Raw genomic sequence first — 20,190 nt, 5'->3', positions numbered from 1 at the left:
ATTGACATTGGTAAATGTTTGTTCCATCTAATGCAACAGGTGCCACAATGTGATCGCTTAGCTCATTGTACTGTTCTCTATGCGGAGTTCTTTTTTCATAATCTCAAACGGCACTTGTATTTAGATCAAGCACTCCACTAGACCCCCTTTGTCTACCTCCATAGATATGACTTTGACAATAGCATCCACTCTCATTTGGCTACATAAACATTGAGAGGCCTGTGGATCCCCTCTAGCGACAAGAGTTGTCTGAACCACTGCTCATAGTTGAGGTGCGCAAGGTTCTATGTCAGAGGGCCCATAGTAAGGCAACACCTTTAGGACCCCATTAGCTAACAAGTTGCTGTCAGTGTTCAGAGAGGTCTTCGATAGGGGTGCGCTCCCTCGTTCAATGAGAGGAGCTCTGATAATCCTCCTAAAGAATGGGAGAGATCCACTGGATATTTGCTCATACCACTCCTTAACACTACTCAACTAAGACTCAAGCCATGTTCTATCAAATTGGCTGTTGGCCTTACTAACAGCGCTTGTCCATACAGATCAAAACAGTTTCATCTCGCCACTGACTTTTTAATTGTGCACAGATTATTAACTGTGATAAATACAGCAGGGTCAACAGATTGGAATGAAGTCACAGTGTCATTAGGCATCAAGAAAACCTTTGATACGCTCAGTTGGCCCTACCCAGAATGGGTGTTGGAGAGCATGGGCTCCTGCCCAGTGTTTCTACTGTCGGAGAAACTGCTGTATACAAGACCACTGGCCAGAGTGCTTGTTGGGCAGGTTATATTGCTAGAATTTACTGTAGTGCATGGCACTCACTCGACAGGGATCTCTTTTGTCTCCAATCCATTTCTCCCTTGCCATGGAGCTTCTGACATGCATGCCGCAACAAAGAGCCCAGAATGGGTCATCCCCAAGGAGGTGAACACCACATGATATCATTGTGTTTGGATGATGTCCTGGTGTTCCAACATAGGCCTAGGAATTCATTGAAAGGTCTCATGGTGGCATTCGACAACTCTAGGAAACAATCAGAACTCAAAGTGAATTGTGCTAAGTTCTGTCTCGTCCCTCTTATAAAGTAGTATTCGCACAATGGAAGCATGACTCTCAATACTAGGCTACCATAGGCACCGGACACAGAGTATCATGATAATAATGATCTGGTAGAATATAACCTGTGTAAAATCCTGTCAACATCAAAACAATCTCTGCCTTTCTGGTGACCACTGCCTCTTTCACCTGCAGGCCGCATAGCTAGTGCCAAAATGCTTATCCTACTGTGATTACTGTACATGTACTCTGTGATCCCAATCCTACTGCCACACTCCTTCTTCAAAGAACTGCACATGATACTGTCAGACCAGGTTAGGTACAGGAAGCATAAGAGAGTAGCACTACATGAGACACAGCTCCATTAATGGAGGGAGATCTGAGGGTACACTATGAATGGTACTAAGCGGCGGCTCACATGCAGTGGCCTCTGTTCTGGCTCCATACTCCGTCAACCTAGAATGGATCACACTAGAATGAGCGATTGGACACAACAAAATAGTGGGGTGGGTCTACTGTAGAAGGCTGCCTGAAACACAGCTAGCAAGAATCTGCATGGCAGCGCAAGCTTGCTTGGCCAAGTTTTTTAATATTGGGACTAGTCCGTCTCATATTCTGTGTTGTTCCCACTGTCGGAGTTCCTGTGCACAAGGGACATCAGCAGTACATTTGATATTTGCCCATGGGCCATAGGTGGCATGGCACAAGTAGGGGACCTATTTAAACATAGCAAAATGTGCACATTTGTTCAAATGATGGACAATGATGGGCTCGGACCAGATGCTTTGTGCATTGGCTCATGTGCTGATCACCACATCCCCACCAAATGAAATATTGCACTGCCTATTGACACACAGGGGAGGGCACAGGGTTGTGGCAGTCATATACAAAGCACTGCAGAAACAGCTTGAGATACTGCGTAGTGATGTACAGATATGTGAGGCCATGTGCTTGCACACCAATATAAGGGATAAGTAATGGATAGATGCTAAAAGGTACACCAAACACATCTCACAGAACTCAAAGTTCCTGCAGTTTAAATGCCTGCACAAATCCTACCTCTCCGCAAGGCAAAGGGGCCACATAATCCTGGCACACGAGCAGTGTGCCCTTATTGTAATGCAGCAGACGTCTATCATATGATGTGAGAGTGCCTAGATATTGATAGAGTGTGGACCGATGTGCTGTCCCAGTGTCAGACTTAGTGGGCTAAAAACTAAACCCCAACCCAGGTTTCTGTCTACTAGGGTAGATGTCTAGAAAGAATTAGAATATATGATGTTGACTGACTCTCTACAAATGCTGTATTCCAATGCTGTGAAGGTCCCGTAAACCCCCATAGACAACATTTTGTCTCACAGACCTACAGAAACAGGCCATAGCTGTACAGACAGCCATACATTCAGGGGCATATTCACAAGGACGTACCTCCGATTCATCTCCACCTTAACGCATCAAAAGTGGAGATAGAACTAACACCCCATTCACAAGCTAATGCAAACAGCAGACATTGCCAGAATTACCGCGATAGCAGCCCCAAAAAATAACACCCCGGTTGACACCAGCAACTAAGGCTAACGAGATGCAGAGTAGGCGTTCCTTTGCAGAAACACACGAAAAAACAACAACACCACTTTCACAACGAACTGCCAGATCCACCTGCCTCAAGCTGGTGTATAGATGGATGACTACCTGCAGTAGGCAACAGAGCCCCGCACACAGCCATACACAGAGAACAAACAACACTACTCATCATGTAGCTCGGAGCCCCAACAGGGACACAACACCATCGGCCACCACCCCAGGACTGCCACCACCCCCAGGACCTGGACCCGCCCCGCCCCCGGACCACCACAGAGGCAGCTCAGAGTAAGACAGTGGACCTACCAAAAACGCACCACTCTCACAGACCTAACGCCCGAGGAAGTCATTGCCTGCTACAGGCTCAAAAGGACAACCATTCACCGCATCACCCACATTGCCCAAAGGTTGACAGTCCCACCACAGCGGAGAACCAACATCCCTCCGCAGACAAAGCTGCTGGCTGTGCTGCACCTGTGGAGTGCAAATTCTGCAACAAGTGACCAGTATGTTGTTGAATACTTCTTTTTTTTAGTAACTTCTATACAATTAGATTGATGCTGTGTGCTTAACACATGACTGCTACATCAGCCACAGCTTTGACAATATTACTGCTTTGTCAGTTGCAACAAATCCAATGCTGAGTTCTCAAAGTTGGAGAAATTTGTACACTTTGGTATCAAATTCATTCAAGATGTTGGCAGCTCCATGCGATTTCTCCATGGTGAATACCACAACTGTTGCATGAGACTGAATTCCTCGAAATAAACATCTTCAGTTGTGAAACCAGAAGATAGCCTTTGCTTTACTCTCTTGAAGAAGATCCAGTGTGCACTGATGCTTATGTGATCTGTAGCTTGATGACTGATCCACATGTCTGTTGTGAAGTAGCTGAACTGAACAGGGCTCTCCTTCATAGCTTTGCTAGCAATTGCAGCATTTAATGTTGAGGATCTGGCACAGCAGCAGTGGAAAAATAGGTCCTGCTGGGAACAATTCCAGTTTGAACATAGTGTCGCCACAAATTGCAGAACACCCTCTCCTTCCACAAACGAAAATGGGAGGAGACAAACTCTAAAATGGTGGTCAGCTTTCATTTTATGAATGGTGGTTCTCGTGGGTTTGGTGACTCCTTGGTAAACAACATAGCCTTTACAGTTGTAGGATGTGACTGTTTTCTTTGTGAATAACCCCTTGGCCGCTGTTCCGAAATACTGTATGTATGCACTAAATTGCCGATCACTGCCCAAGCACTGCACACAAATTGCCATGCTGCTTGAGGAGCACAAGCCAGACGTGCTCTTTTTAACAGAGACATGGCTTACGGCCCAATCCGAGCCCGATATTGTTAAAGCCTTACCAGCTAGTTATCACATTTTTAGACTCGACAGACCAGAAGGGAGAGGGGGTGGGCTGGCCATCATCATAAAGGACCAGTACCACTGCCGCACTACAACATCCACCATCCCTGGCTGTGAGAGTCTGGAATTCTGTATAGAGTTTAACGCTAACCACTCCTTCTCTGGTACGCTGATCTATCGCCCCCCTGAGTCTGCAAAACTATTCCTTAGAGCACTACCAGAGATCGTAGCAAAAAGATCCCTATCGGCGGCTAGTTACACAGTATTGGGAGATCTCAATCTGCATTTTAACTCGCCGTCCGACCGCTTTGCAAAAGAGTTAGTTGATGACCTCGAAGCCCTTCAACTGGCCCAGTTGGTCACAGCACCTACCCACGAAAAAGGGAACCTTCTCGATCCTATTTTTAGCAATAGTATGGATCTAATAACGGCCCAACCTATCCCCCTTCCATGGTCAGACCATTACCTGGTGCCGTTTACCTGGTCCACCCATAAAACTCCCCAATTATCCCCCCAAACCTCGATGAGAAGAAACTGGAAAAAACTCCCCGGCGACCTTTGGAGGCGTGAGTTAGACGCTACCCGTCCGCCATCCTGCTCAGACCCCAATCTGGCATATGAAAACTATGTTAGCTGGATCACAAATTCTTTAGACTCTCTCTTGCCTCTTTGCAAATCGTCCTCTAAGCGAGTGCAGACATCAGCTCCCTGGTTCTCTGACTCGCTGAGAGAGCTAAAACGTCGATGTAGGCAACGGGAGAGAGCCTGGCGCGTAGATTTCCTTCCGGAAAAAAAGGCCGCCTATAGAGAGGCGATCAAAAGCTATAAAGAAGGGATCAAGGCAGCCCAGGCAACTTATTATTCCGACAAAATCTTGGAAGCCAGATCAAAGCCTAAAGAAATTTTTAACATAGTAAAGCAATGCACGAATGTCCCCACTGCTCCCCCTTTAACCAAGACCAAGGAGCAATGCAATGAACTAGCGGAATTTTTTCATGACAAGGTGTTGAACATATATTCCACCTTTCCAGCCATGACCCTGAATCATGAGGTGCCCGACCTATCCAACCCGGAAAATCTCCCTTGTTCAGGCCCGTCTACTACTGAGCCGACTCTTGATCACTTCCCTCTCCTGGATCTTGTCACCTTAGAGAAAGTGGCCCGCCAGGTTAAGTCGGGCTCCCCTCGCGACCGAGCCCCCCCAGAAATCCTGATGCAGGCAGGCGATGCCATCCTCCCTGTAGTCCTGGAACTGCTAAACTCATCTCTGTCCACTTGTACAGTTCCCACTGCCTGGAAGCAAGCCTCGGTACGGGCGCTTTTAAAAAAACCTAATTTGGACCCTGACGACCATTCCAACTATCGCCCCATCTCATTGCTCCCGTGGACTGGCAAGGTACTGGAAAAACACATAAATGCCCTCTTGGTCCAGTTTTTGGAGAATCACTCCTTACTGCACACCTCCCAGACAGGCTTTAGACCTGGCCACGGGACTGAAACCGCCTTGCTAGCAGTTACCGAAGAGTCTCGAAGGATACTGGATCAGGGGGGATCAGTGGCAGTGATCCTCCTTGATCTAAGTGCTGCCTTCGATACGGTCAGCCATGTCACTCTGCTGAACCGTCTCCAGAACATCGGAGTCTCGGGAAACGCACTAAGGTGGTTCAGTTCCTTTCTGGCTGACAGATCTTTCCAGATCTTTGATGGCAACATAACATCTACCATCAAGCCTCTTAGCTGTGGAGTTCCGCAGGGCTCATCGCTGAGCCCTGTACTGTTTAACGCCTATATGAAACCGCTGGCTGGGGTAGTAGAACCGTACGGCATTAAAATCGTGTCGTACGCCGACGATACCCAGCTAGTGGTTTCACTGGCCCAAGAGAACGGTGGGCAAGCCTCGGCCGGCCTGCTGAACTGCTTGGAGAGCGTGAGGGAGTGGATGACCAACTCCTCCCTCAAACTGAACGGTGGAAAAACTGAACTCATGCTCTTAGGCCCAGCCTCACCACTATCCTTCTCTTCCCTATGGCCCGCCGGTCTGGGGGTACCTCCAACCCCTAAGGACAGTGTTAAGAGCTTGGGAGTCTGGTTAGACCATAAACTCTCCTTCTCTACTCAGGCCACCAAGTTGTCTGCCACCTGTTTTGGCCTATTAAGAACGCTGAGGAAGGTCCTTTCACTTTTACCTCTAGATGCCAAGAAGGTGGCAGTACAAGGCCTCATCCAGTCCCGTTTAGACTCAAACAACGCCCTATATCTGGGGGCGCCTGAGATGACTCTTCGAAAGCTGCAGGTGGTACAAAATTGCGCAGCACGTACCATACTCCAAATTCCACGGTCACAGTCCGTCAGACAGGGACTGAAAAGCCTACATTGGCTGCCTGTGAGACAGAGAGTGGCTTTCAAGGCTTTGTGTATCACACATCGAGTTTTTTGGAAGACTGGATCAGCAATCAACACCAGCCTTGTCACCCCTTACCACCCCAACAGGAACCTCCGGTCTTCCGGTGCTTTTCTGGCAGTGGTACCCAGAGTAAAGAGAGCTAGGTCGGGGGGCAGGATGTTCTCACTGAACGCCGCCAAGTTGTGGAATGCACTCCCCCTTGACCTTCGATCCACACCCGACCTACTCCCTTTTCGCAGGAAACTGAAAACCATACTATTCAGGAAGCCCTTTTAGTTCCTCCTGTGTTCCGTCACGTCTCTGTCTAAACTCAGCGCTTGGACGCCCCTGGGCAGCAACTGCGCTTAATAAATCGATAAATAATAATAAATAATAATAATAATACCTCTACAAGGCACCTGTGGGGAAAAGATAGGCTGGGCCTTCTCTATGCCATACTCCCCACACGCACAATCACTGGTTCATTATATTCATCACTTCCCGGGCTGTTGGGAATATTCCTTTTCTCTTGTCTGACGTGGTGGGCCTTGATCAGGTTCCAATCCACATCAAGATTATCGGATGAGGTGCTTCCAGAAAATGGGGGAGTGCTCCTTCTTCTCCTTTGTTAGAGATATAGTGAAGCTGATTTTTTCAATGGAAAAGTAATCACAACAAAAACTTCCTGCTTTCCAGCAAGCTCAATATCTGCTCTACTCCTACTTCCAGAAGTTCAGGTGTTGCAGGTTTCTGTTGTTGTTTTGTTTGTGAAGATTCCATTTGATGCTGGAACGAACTGATTTCAGACTCACTTGTCCCCATCACTGCAGTCACTGCAGAGCTGAGGCACATGGGTGTTAGTGGGAGAGCAATTGGTCCAGGGGTAATACGTCTCACAGTCTATTGCTGCCCAGAGCAGAGTGCAGCAGACACTTTGCATTTCCGGAAAAAGGATGAGGATTTGAGGCCAGTGGTGGCACTAACAACAGGGTTCTTTTCTCCTCAATGGACACTTTTTTGGTAGGCATCTCATTTGAGGCCATCTTCTTTACTTTTTGTATGGGTTAGCACTCAGCACGAGCAGAATCACTTAGCAGAGGACTCTGGTGTCACTGACAGCTAATTTGCATACTTTTCTTCATCTCTGTATTGTGCATGATGTCTCATGCGCCTGTAAACAATAAAAATAGGCAGAAAGTCAATGAGACTTGGGCAATCTAGTCAATGTAATAAAATTCGTAATCATCACAATGATTAAAAAAATAGGTACTCATGCATGAATTACTTTTCTTTTTTGCTAAGCATTACACAGGAAAGACTACATGTATGTCCCTCCAAGACCCATGCAGCCGTATTCAAGGGGTTACTCTAGCCATGGGACTTGGGGTAAAGTTGAAAAAAATATTTTAACAACTCCTCCTACAATCCCAACCTACTCTTCCGCCTGAAATCGAGCTGGCTGTGGCCGACTATACTGAATGGCCTAGCTCCACCTTTCTTAAAATTGCCCCTCCCAAACTCTCACAGACAAACAGAAGGGAACTCTCTGCCCCTTGGTTCTCTGAGGCTCTCAAACTCGAGAAACCAGCCTGCAGAAGACAGGAAAGATGCTGGCATGTAAGCTACGACCAATAAGAAAAGCATTCTTATAAACTAGATTTAACTAAATATAAGAACCTCATAATAAAAGAAAAAAGTAACAACCTCACTCAATTGATTGATTCCGTTTCAAACTCTACCATGCAACTATTTCAGGTGGTTTCTAAACTCACCTCCGCTCCCAGTCATAAATCAGATATACACAGCCAACTGTTCTGTAACACACTAGCTTTTAGCTTCCAAGACAAAGTGGATCACAGTTTTAGAACCTTTGACAACTATGTTAGATGCTCCAAACCTAACTCCCACGACAGGTTGTCCTATGCGCCTCTTGCAGAATTTCTCCCTACCTCCCGTGAGCTAGTTACTAAAATACTCAATGGAGTGAAATCTGGTTTGCCGCATGGTCCATGCCCTCCTGGAATACTCAAGCTTGCACCAGAAGTGATTGCCAACAATTTCTCATCCATCTTTAATTCTATGTTTTAAACTAGAGTCTTCCAGTGAGCTTGGAAAAAAGCCTCTATCATTCCCTTAATAAAGAAACCCAATATGAATCCAGCAGATCACCACCCAACACTTACCGTCCCATATTCCTCCTCACCCTCCAAACCAGAATTGTTGAAAAAACACATCTCTATCTGAATTCATTTATGAGAACCGGCTCCTGGAACAAACTCAGTTTGGGTTCAGGGTATAGCACAGAAATAGCTCTCATCAAATCTCCCAAGGAAGTAAGAGCCACCGTAGACAAGGGTGGTGCTGTGGCCCTTGTCCTCCTTGACCTATCCACAGCCTTTGATACGGTTGACCATAAAATCTTGATCAACCATTTGCATGAACTAGGAGTAAAAAGGCAAGGCTTTAGCTCTTTTGGCCTCCTTTCTCTCAAACAGGAATCAATCAGTGGCTTTTGGCTGCTGTGAGTACTCTCCTTTTACCTTACCTCGCAGGGTCTCTCAGGGATACTCGCTTAATACCACACTTTTTTAGGTCTCGCTCTCGAGACCTATTGTCGTCGAGATGCCTCTCAAGGGAGACAGCCCAGGGCACGCGTGGGGATTCTGGTCTGTGGACGCGCACGTCCAGCCCGGCGCTGTGCACATCTGTTGCTCCACATTCACACACACGGAAGCACACACACACACACGCGCGTGCACACACACACACGCAGGCACACACACACACACACATGCATGCATACATACACACACACACACACACACACAAGCACACACACTCATGCGCACACACTCCCCTACCCCACCACTTACTGGGCTCTTTTGTCGCTGGCTCCTTCATTCCGTCGCATCACCGGATTTCTCTCCTCCTTCTGTCTCCCGGGAACGCCAGCACTCCCGGAATCCCTGCTTTCTTCTGGGCTAAATATACCTGTCATCCACCCATGTAGTCATCACCCGCAGCACCTCCCCCGACCCACCCAGACCAGACAGATGCCAACACACACAGCTTTACAGAGACAGAGGGACACAGACTAAATGTTTCCAATCCTTCACCTCATCCAGCAAATAAACGTCGCCGGGGCTGCAGGCTGTGTGCGGGGGGTGGAGACAGCACTCCGGAGAGTTTGCATTGCAAACGAGAGACCGCCTGCCAGCTGCAGGGCTTACACTGCAGGCTCCGCGGTGTGTCACGCCACTGTTGACTGGACAGACTTTATTTACATGGGGGGCCGCAGGCGGGAGACAGCAGACTTCACACACAGGCTGCAGACTCCACTGAAGTATTAGTCCTGCAAAAGTGGCTGCTGCAGACAGGGCAGTGTACACACGGCTGCAGCACGCGCTCTGAAGGACAGGCTGCAACTTCTCACCGGTGAAGTGGACTGCTGGAGACTTCCAACACACCGGAGACGAGACTGCACGCAGCGGGCTGCAGACTCTGCTCTGCAGGCCGGACACTGGTGCCGCAGGCCGGAGCCCTCACACTTGAGACTGCACACTGCCCTGGGACTTTTGGAACTGGCAGCTTCAGGCTTCGACGGACTGCAAGAGAGCAGCTGCCAAAGCACTGCCCCCTCACTCACTCACTCCCAGGCAGCTGCCCTCCCTCACAAATGCACACGTTTGGTAACAGTCATTCCCCTCCCTTGCCTCCTCCTTCCATTTCTTTCCCTTCTCCCAGCCCCAGGCCCGCTCTCCCTCCCCGTCTCCCCCTCCTCTCTGCCGAGGTCACGCAGCGCCCCGCGTAGACTGTGCAGGCTGCGTGCGCCGGGTCTGTCACGGCGGTCTCGTGCCCGCTCTGGCTGTGTTGTAAGGTCGCCAGAGGCTGTCTCTGTGTGCTCAAGATTCTCACGGTGGTCTCTGTTGAGACTTGCTTGGGCATTTCCTTGAGCCGGGGTCTGTAAGAGCGGTCTCTCGGAACAAAAGGTCCCATGTGGCATCCTCTCAGAACTTTCTCTGTGTGACGAAGTCTCACTATAGTGTCTTGTTGAGGTGCTGTGTGCTGAGATCTCATGGCATTCTCTTCGTATGGAGGTCTCTTTTGTGTGTTTCTGTGGTTAGTGTGGTGGGACTCATGGGTGAGGTGGTCTCGGAGAGGTTAGCACTGTAGCATGCAAGGAACGCACACACAATTTCTTTGGGTGTGGTCAAATGACCCTGTGCGGTCTTTGCACCTTTATTATATAGCCTCTGGCCACGCTTGGCCATAGGGTGTTACAGGATGCAACTTTCGGGTCACACCAGCACAGTGAGGGTGGTGCTGGGATCATTACATCCCTCCCCAACTTGGAATTAGCCTTTGTCCTGGTGTTGAACAAACAAAGTAAATGTAAATGTAAATGTAAATGTAAATGTACAGGAATTTATATAGCGCAAATCACCAAGCGGTTTCTAAGCGCTTGCTTAGGGAACCCGTCCTGGTATTCCCCTGTGAAATAACCCTGGCAGGGTATCCGCAAGGTGAAAGCCAGGCATCCCGCCGCGAGGGGCCGTTGTGGAGATTAAGCAAGCTATTGCCCAGAGTCGCAAAGTGTGAACCCGTGAATCGAGTAGGCACCGGAGCGAGAATTGTCGAGTCCATGGACATTTTAGGACTCAAGACCCCACCGAGCTGGGAATTGAACCCTGGTCCCGGGCTGACCTCTGCTTCCAGGTCTGCCTCCTCTAACCAGTGAGCCACACTTCTCCACAAGTCTCTGAGTCTTTGGCTTGGCGGTGGATTTGGCCTCAAGTCGTAACACCGAGGGTGGGAAGGGCTGCTGCCATCTTCAGACCTTGGCTCCTGCAAAGGGTCTCTCTCGGCGCTTTCCTTGGTACTCAGTGGCTCAGTGGTGGGGAGGGTCGAGAAGCTTTCCCCTGGGTCAAGCTGTGGCCACGGGTCATCCCAGGTAGCTTCTTCATCTCCTGACTGGCTGGCTTATTGCCTTGGACGATCCACCCCTTCAGAACCCCGATGCATTCCCTATAACAACCTTATTCTCTCTTTCACTGGAGACCATGGTACCACTCAAGCGGGAGACTGTCCATGTACCTGTTTCACACGGCATCCGAAACTTCCATCCTGGCCATGGATTTTTTACTCAGACAATGTTCACACAATTACACTCTACTGAATACAAAATACACTCCACACAATACCACTCAGTGTCACATAATTATATGCTACATAATTACACTGCGCTCAACGCAACATACACTCCAAATACCACTCAGTGCCACATATTTACACGCCACATAATTACACTCTATCTATCGCATCACCACAGCATCACTCAACATCACCACAGCATCACTCAGGGGCACCACAACATAACTGCGCTACCACAGCATCACTGAACGCCACAGCATCACTCGTCGCCACCACAACATCACTTAGTGCCACCACAGCAGCAGTCTGTGCAACCATTCAACAACAACTGGTTCAAAGATGTTCTCTCAATGTTTCAAGCTTTATTACAAAAGTTACAAAAAGATGTTAATATTTCCCTTCTGTTCTTGGATTTTCGTCACAATAAAATACACTGAACATTAGCTTCACAAAAGATATTTACAAAAGTGTAATCTATTGCAATTATAAATTACAATAACTTTTATTTAAGTATTAATTAATAAAAAAAATTAAAAGCAATTGGTATTTGTAATATCAATACATGTAAGTCGCGTAAATGCAACACATAGTGCATTTCAAATGCTATAGGTGTCACATTTGCGAAAGTTAAAAGTATTGGCATTGTAAATGACAAAGCTATTAATTTTTCTATTTTTAAAACCAACACATAAATAAAAGATTTGTCATTTACAGTACCAATAGCTCAAACTTTCCTAATGCGAGACCTATTGCATTGCAAATGCTTGTAATATATATGTGTCCGATTTGGCTTCTTTGATCAAAAGATATAACTTTGAACCTACCTCCTACGCAGATGATACTCAATTGGTAGTATCTGCTTTCAATAATGACCCTACAGTGCCCATGAGCTTCCAGGGCGGTATGACAGCAGTTAGTTCCTGGATGAACACGCACTGTTTAAAGGTCAATCAATCAATCAATCAATCAAAGACATTTATAGAGCACACTACTTACCCGTAGGGTCTCAAGGCGCTGGGGGGAGGGGGGTGCCGCTACTGCTCGAACAGCCAGGTCTTCAGCTTCTTCCTGAAGGAGAGGTGGTCTTGGGTCAGGCGCAGGTTGGTCGGGAGGGAGTTCCAGGTCTTGGCGGCCAGATAGGAGAAGGACCTTCCTCCTGTTGTCGCTCTTCGGATGCGGGGGACGGCGGCGAGGGCGTGGTTGGCTGATCGGAGGTGGCGTTTGGGAGCGTAGAAGTTGATACGGTTGTTGAGGTAGCGAAGGGAAAACTGAGGTGGTATTATTTGGCAACCTATCCCGCGCGTGGTCTCCTTTTTGGTGGCCAAATGAGATTAGGTCCTTTCCCACTCCTGTATTAAAAATCAAGAATCTCAGTTTTTATGTTGGCAAAAGGTTTCTGCAGCAGTATCATCTGCCACGTTCATTCTTAGGATTTTTTTTTTTTTTACCATACATCCTTACCAACCCCTTAATTGAAGTGATCACTGTGTTAGTACTATCAAAGCGAGACTATTGCAATGGCTTCTACTTGAATCTTCAGGAACAACACATCAACTGGCTCCAAACATTACAAAATGCTGCAGCCAGATTAGTTATACGACTGCCTATATCACAGGCTATGTATCCTGCCGTCTGGAAGCTTCACTGGCTTTATGTGCGAAGTTATGAAAAATTTTAAGCTCTGTGTGTTGCTCATAAAGCTATACACAACACAGGTCCTGAAATTCTGAGACACATTTTCCAGTGGTATGTTCACAACAGACCTCTTTGCTCTCTGTGGCCTACTCACAGGGCTGGAATGGCTGTAGCAGGCCCCGGCGTTTCCCCGGTGACCCACCAGAGTTGGGGTCGGTTTTGGGCTCCTGGAGGGCCATGTTTGTTTCCGAGGCAATATTAGCCCCCTGTAACACAACTGGCCCTAGCAAACAGCTTGGCCGCAATCCCCCCCTCCATCTCCCACCTGGGGACGGCTGAGCAGTTTGCCAGACCCGGTTTCGGTACCCAGTCTGGCCCTGTCTACTACTCGTATAATCACCAGAGTTAGGAAGTCAAACTAGGGTGGAAAAAGTTTTGTTACTGCTACTAAACAACTCTGGAACAGTCTCCCCCCTCATATCAGGGCCATCCCTTCCTTGCTGCCATTCAGGAAAGAACTTTAAACATGGCTTTTTAATAACTAGGATCTTTGTTCAATAATTAGTGCATTCAGGTTTAAGCTCTGGTTTAGCTAGCGCCAAGACACTCAAGGCTATTCGTGTGCTGTATAAACTGCAAAAACATAGCATTAAGTATGGCAGGTATAGAGACACAGGCAAAATTACATGAATTAATTAGGTAATAGATGTTGTCCCTCCAGTGCCCAGGGTCTTGGGACATTTATGAGAGGCCAGGGAGGCAAGAAAAAATCAAATACATTAAACAAATAATAGCTGGTGTCCCTCCGGTATACAACCTTTACAACGAAACTTTTACAACGAACTACCATTACAACGCAACTTTTACAACGCATTGCTCTGGGGGGCGCTCTAGGATAGGGAATAGGTTAATTTACTATCCAATAACCTTCACTAGTGTCCCCGGGGACTGGAGTTGGAATAGTAAATTAAACTATTCACTATCCAGCACCCCAAAGCGCTATGCGTTGTAATGGTATGCGATGTAAAAATCGCGTTGTAAAGGTATGCGTGGTAAAAGTATGCGTTGTAACGTCATACATCCGTCCCTCCAGGGCCCATGGGTCCCCTACATGAGGCAGGCAAAAAATGTATGAATTAATTAAAAATAGCTGGTTTCTCTCCAGGCCCATGGGACCTCCTACAGGAAGCGAGGGGAAGGCAAACATAAATTAAAAATAATTAACCGTGTACTACAGACTTCTACAATCAGCCCGAAGCACAAATAAATATATATCAGGAAAAATATATTGGGGAAAATATTAAAAAATGAACAAAAATGACATGGGCTTCTAATATCAGTTTTCAAAGCCGCCTTTGATCGTGTGCCTAGGGGCCTGTTAAGGCAGAAACTACAATCGTGGGGCATCCCGCAGTCTCTCCTTCAGGCGATTATTCAACTCCACTCTGAAACGTGGATAAGAATTAAGCTGGGCGAAGGCAGCCATGTCTCCAGGAAGATACAAACCGAAACCGGCGTCAAACAAGGGTGCGTACTGGCCCCACTTCTCTTCAACTTGTTTATATCTGATCTTTCTCCAGTTCTCGACAGTGTAAACTGCCACCCTCCTCAACTTGATGGGACTCGCATCACTAACCTGCTTTATGCCGACGATCTTGTGCTTTTAAGTCACACAAAAGTGGGTCTCCAGAGATTGCTGGATGAATTGCTACCCTATACGACAAGTAATCATCTAGAGCTCAACTTGTCAAAAACCAAAAACATCTCTTTTGGGAAGCAAAAAAGGTCAACAGAAAGGTGGTATTTTAGCAAAACAAAGTTAGACTCAACCCACAGCTACAAATACCTGGGCATCCATCTGGATAGAAGAGGCTCATTTATCAAGCACAAAGAAGCCTTAAAAATGAAAGCTCTGTCGCTAGAAGTGGTTGCTGCAAAGCTGGCAAAACAGCTACTAGGTCCCAGCTTAATACCTATGCTGAAAGTAATGAAAACCAAAGTAATCAACTCCCTGACCTATGGCCACGAAATCACCAAAGGTGCAACCAGTTCTCTATTAAACAAGTTAATAACAAAAATCTTCAAAAGAGCATTTGGGTTGCCAAAATCTGCCTCACCAGCTCAAGTGAGACTTGAATTAGGTCTCCAAGACCAGCATGGAGTGGAGGCAGGTGCATTCATCAAACTGTGCCATAGTCTGCGCCAGGCCGAGGTGGGTTCTTTGAAGGCCCGACTCTGGCAGGAAATACAGCATAAACAGACCAGCTACAAGCATCGGCAACTCCTGGACCACAGCCTACAGCTATTAGGTGCAAAAGATCTCTGGGACATAAACCCATCTGTCCCGGTGCTAAAGTCTGCTATCAAAAAATCTGTTAGATTGTGGTCCTTCCACTCTGACAGGGCGATCCTTTCAAAGAGGAGACATGCCTGGGCTGTAATCGCCAATCTTAAAGTGGGTGTTCCACCGCTCTACTTGTCAAGCACATACACACTTTATTGGAAACGCAAGTTTTTAGCCCTGAGGATGGGAGAATGGCCCTTTTTGAAGAACCTCCCGGAATGGCGGCGGCCTAGTAGTTGCACGAAATGCAGATTGTGCGGCTACCATTCAGAGTCAATTGAACATACCGTCTGTGCATGTCCTGCACTGCTCACAGTCAGACGGTCACTGTTGCGAGGCCAATTTATCCAGTTGGAAGTTCGATCTTGCCGCCAGGCAATAATGGCCGCTCTTGACCCTGACAACGTCAAGCTAAACATTGGGCTTTCAAAATTTGTCCACAAAGCGATAAAATCCCTCGAAGCCACTCTCCAACCCAAAGTTTCCTCATTATAGCAGATGGTGGTGTTAACAGACACAATATCAGAACCAGTCTACAAATAATTCAGATTTAAGTACTGTACCGGAACACTACTAGAACTCATTGGTCCTCTGAATCTTAAGTTATTTTAAATTAACTGTTTTAAACTCATTTTATCGGATTCACTTTTACTAATTTTCTTGTCATGTTGTAATTGTAAATGGTTTTTTTAACCAATCAATAAAGAATGTATTACACCAGTTTTCCTATCAAATGATTTTTTAAAGTGGAATAAAAAAATAATAGTCAGAAACACACACTGGTTCCAAAAAGGATTATCCCTCACCACATGGCCAGCAAAGAAGGAGGCATGGAAAACACAGACAAAATGTTCATCGCCCACTGCACATCCCACGCAAAAACACACATACACACACACACACACACGTCTAGCTACATGGGTCTGGACTCCTGGACCCACAAATATGCACATTCAAACCTAAAAACTGTAAGAATGCAGTGCCTTCCACAAGCCCTTAAAATGCTAAACCATATACATACATATAGCATAGCAGCAGAGAGAATGTGAAAAATACATTAACAAAACAACAAAGTCCTATCGCAGGAATATCTGGGCCCCAAACACTAAAACAAAAACACATTAAAATGGCTTACAACTCTATACACAATTCATAAAAAAGCACAAGGAAATCGAGAAAGGTGTATATATAACCCACAGGCCTAGACCATCCCGAAAAAGTGCAAGCATATCACTACAAAAACCTTAATTCCACATGGGTCCCTACTCCAAAATTCCTAGTCATCCAGCAACTAACAGACAAGAAAATAAAAAAAACAAAAATGTACACACTAGAGGTGCCTATTATCCTTCAAACAGAAAACGTTTTGCAAATGATAGTACTGAACTCCCTTGAAGTAAAGATTCCAAGGGTGTGGATGCAGCAGATACTTCAGACTAAAAGACAGTGATGCTTTTCCTCCAAAATCCATTTCGAAAATGACCACGGCCTGAACAAAGCAGAGGGGTGGGCCACCAGGACAGGAAGAGGAAGTTGTTACGCTATGTACAGCAGCCTCCCAGTCTCCATGGCACTTTTCTCCGGTAACATCAAAAATGTGTTTCACAGAAAGAAATTGCATCAATGGACCATAGCATGAAATCAACCTGAATTGTGTGTTGACCGCCTGCATTAAAACACTGCTGCTTGTGTTCAGAAAATGCTGTTCGTGCTCATGTCATAACCGCAGATCATGTGCATTCTATGCTTCTTGTGCCAGGAGTTTTCACGAGATGGAATTCTTGATAGGTGACTTAGCGTAATGGCGTAGTCTCAGGAATTACACATACCTTTTGTTGCGCGGAATTACCGATATTACGCCAAAGTGAGGCATATTATGGCTTGGACCTAATGCCAGCCTGAAAGTGCCTTCTTCTTCAGATGGCTTCATGATACAAAGAAAGGACTCCTCCTCCTCCCTGAAGCATTTTCCCCGACTGCTCGACGCAATGCTCTGAGTCTCATGTCGGTTTTTGGGATCGGGACGGTGTGGAGTAAGGCGGCTCTGCTTGCAGTAAGCCTTGAATGCAGCCCCGGGGCAGAGAGTCACGCTGGGAACCGTCATCCTCAGCTTATTACACCCTCTCTCAAGTGCACAGAATTGTAACCTACGGATGCAGAGCTGTGATTCTACACGAGACTCTCATTTTGATGTAAGTTAAGTAATGAGTGTCACGTAAATAGTCCATGCTTCGATCTGAGGCTGACTGGGTGCATTTCGCCTGGGCTCTCGAAATATCGACTGGAAAGAGCCCACAGCTCTTGAGAATCACTCACCGCTGATACTGTAATCGCATGATAAAACATACTCCATCGATTTTGCCCTGATGGTCAAAATGATGCTGCTGAGCGGCTGGCAAGAAAGTATCACAAACTTCATCTGTAGTTACAACAAGCCGTGATTGTTTGGTGTCACTTGAAGCAGTTGTTGGACGGGTTATTCCACCATTGAAACTCAAGTACTCTGTTTTGAGCAGGTTAGGAACCATTTCTAAGCAAATATATCTGCTCAGTACAGGTGTGCAGCAGCAGGTTCCACAAACTTTGAGAGGAAGGGTGACAGCTCTGGGTTAAAGGGTACATGCAAGCCTGCCTTGACTGGCCACAGCACTTGCCGTTCTGCAGATGCCTGAACACAAGTCTAAGCCAGGGGCCATGTCTGAAAGCCGCAAAACTGAGCAGGACCCAAGGTTCTGAACTCTAATTCAATGTCTTTTCTAAGATCTCTTTACTGAGTGCTGCTTGTTGATAGAAACTTGATAGTTCTGCACCATAATTGACATAATTGACACATTTGCACTAACAGGACTCAAGCATGGCTCCTTTCCCTGTCACTGACCTTTTATATCTGGCGGTATGACCTTCCAAGTATATTTTGCCATTGCTACATTGTTACAGCACTGTGATGCATTAGAAATAGCAGCTGCGATGGGATGTCCTAGCCAGTTAGTGTACCTGCCATCAGCTGCAGGAAAGTCTTGCTTTCCACAAATAGGAGAGGCAGTAGATATATGGATAGCACAATGGCAGTGCTTTTAACGTTATTATCCCAATGATGAGACGCAGCACTGAAGGCAGTCGGCTTATTCTCCCAATATCGGTATGTAGTTTAGAGATGTCTTGTCAGCACCATTGTACAATATCACAAACTGCAATGCTCTGTTCTCACTTCACAAGGCTTACCTATGTTGGACCATGTACGCAAATAGGAGCATAGAGGGAAACACAAGAACCTGGTCGCCCTCCACTCATTAAGTCATACAAACAATATTGTCCAGGTCCCCTACGGCAATATCTAATATTTTAATCAAAGTAACTCTAGTTGCAATATTTTAACAACAACCTCCCCTTCTTTTTAAACCTTGGGGTAGAGAGTACAGTGTATTCATGCCAAGATTAAAAGGCCGCAATCCCTTCTAAGACAGTCAAGAACAATGTCAACACCAACAACACAGTGTACGGTGAAAAAAGTGTGAAAAGCGAGATGACCCCTCACGTGCGCACCACCAACGGGAAACCTGGTAGGTACTCACCAGTGTTGCCTGTTATCATCATCGGCGGTCATCAAGCTTTAAAGTAAAGTGTCCAAAATAATGCGTAGGTGCATTTTAAGTGAAATATGAAGTGCAGTGGGTAAAAGTGCAACACACACAAAACAAACAGTGTAATGCAACGAGATAGGACCTGCACACATACACAATTTGTATTCTTCTTAGTGCAGCCTATCCAAATAAAAACAACAGGAAGTGGCTATTAATTATATAGCCTACTGCCATTTGCCAACATGTTTCATTACCCCATAGATTCTGGGCAATTTCGTCAGGGCTAGTAGTTTTTGCCACTGCACTCAATGCTGGACACACCATTCTTCATGACCTTCCACGGCCCAAGTGACTCCTACCGGCCGTGCGGTTGCGATAAAAATATAGACTAAACCCCAATTGTGGGTAGTCTCCGGTCTCGTTTTGTTTTGTAACGATTATTACGGACCCTTTGCGTTACCTCCGCCCGGGCGGAGGTAACGCAAAGGGTCCGTAATAATCGTTACAAAACCCACGATTGGGGTTTAGTCTATATTTTAATCGCAACCGCACTTCCTGTTGTTTTTAATTGGATAGTTTGTTTTATGTGTGTTGCACTTTTAACCACTGCACTTCATATTGCCCTTAAAATGCACCTAGACAATATTTTGGACACTTTGCTTTAAAGCTTGATGACCGCCGATGATGATAACAGGGCAACACTGGTGAGTACCTACCAGGTTTCCCGTTGGTGGTGCGCCCGTGAGGGGTCATCTTGCCTCTCACACTTTTTTTCACCATACACTATGTTGTTGGTGTTGACATTGTTCTTGACTGTCTTAGAAGGGATTGAGGCCTTTTAATCTTGGCATGAATACACTGTACTCTCTACCCCAAGGTTTAAAAAGAAGGGGAGGTTGTTGTTAAAATATTGCAACTAGAGTTACTTTGATTAAAATATTAGATATTGCCGGAGGGTACCTGGTCAATATTGTTTGTATTACCTATGTTGGAGTCAGTCAGTCAATAAACCTTTATTTGGTTTGTTACAACCATAAAAGTATACACTTTACATATTATAAACCTTTATCAAAACACATAATATAATATATTATTAAA

Source organism: Lissotriton helveticus, chromosome 1_1 (genome assembly GCF_964261635.1).
Source record: "Lissotriton helveticus chromosome 1_1, aLisHel1.1, whole genome shotgun sequence".
Taxonomy (NCBI): Eukaryota; Metazoa; Chordata; class Amphibia; order Caudata; family Salamandridae; genus Lissotriton; species Lissotriton helveticus.
Note: the sequence above shows the minus strand (reverse complement) of the source record.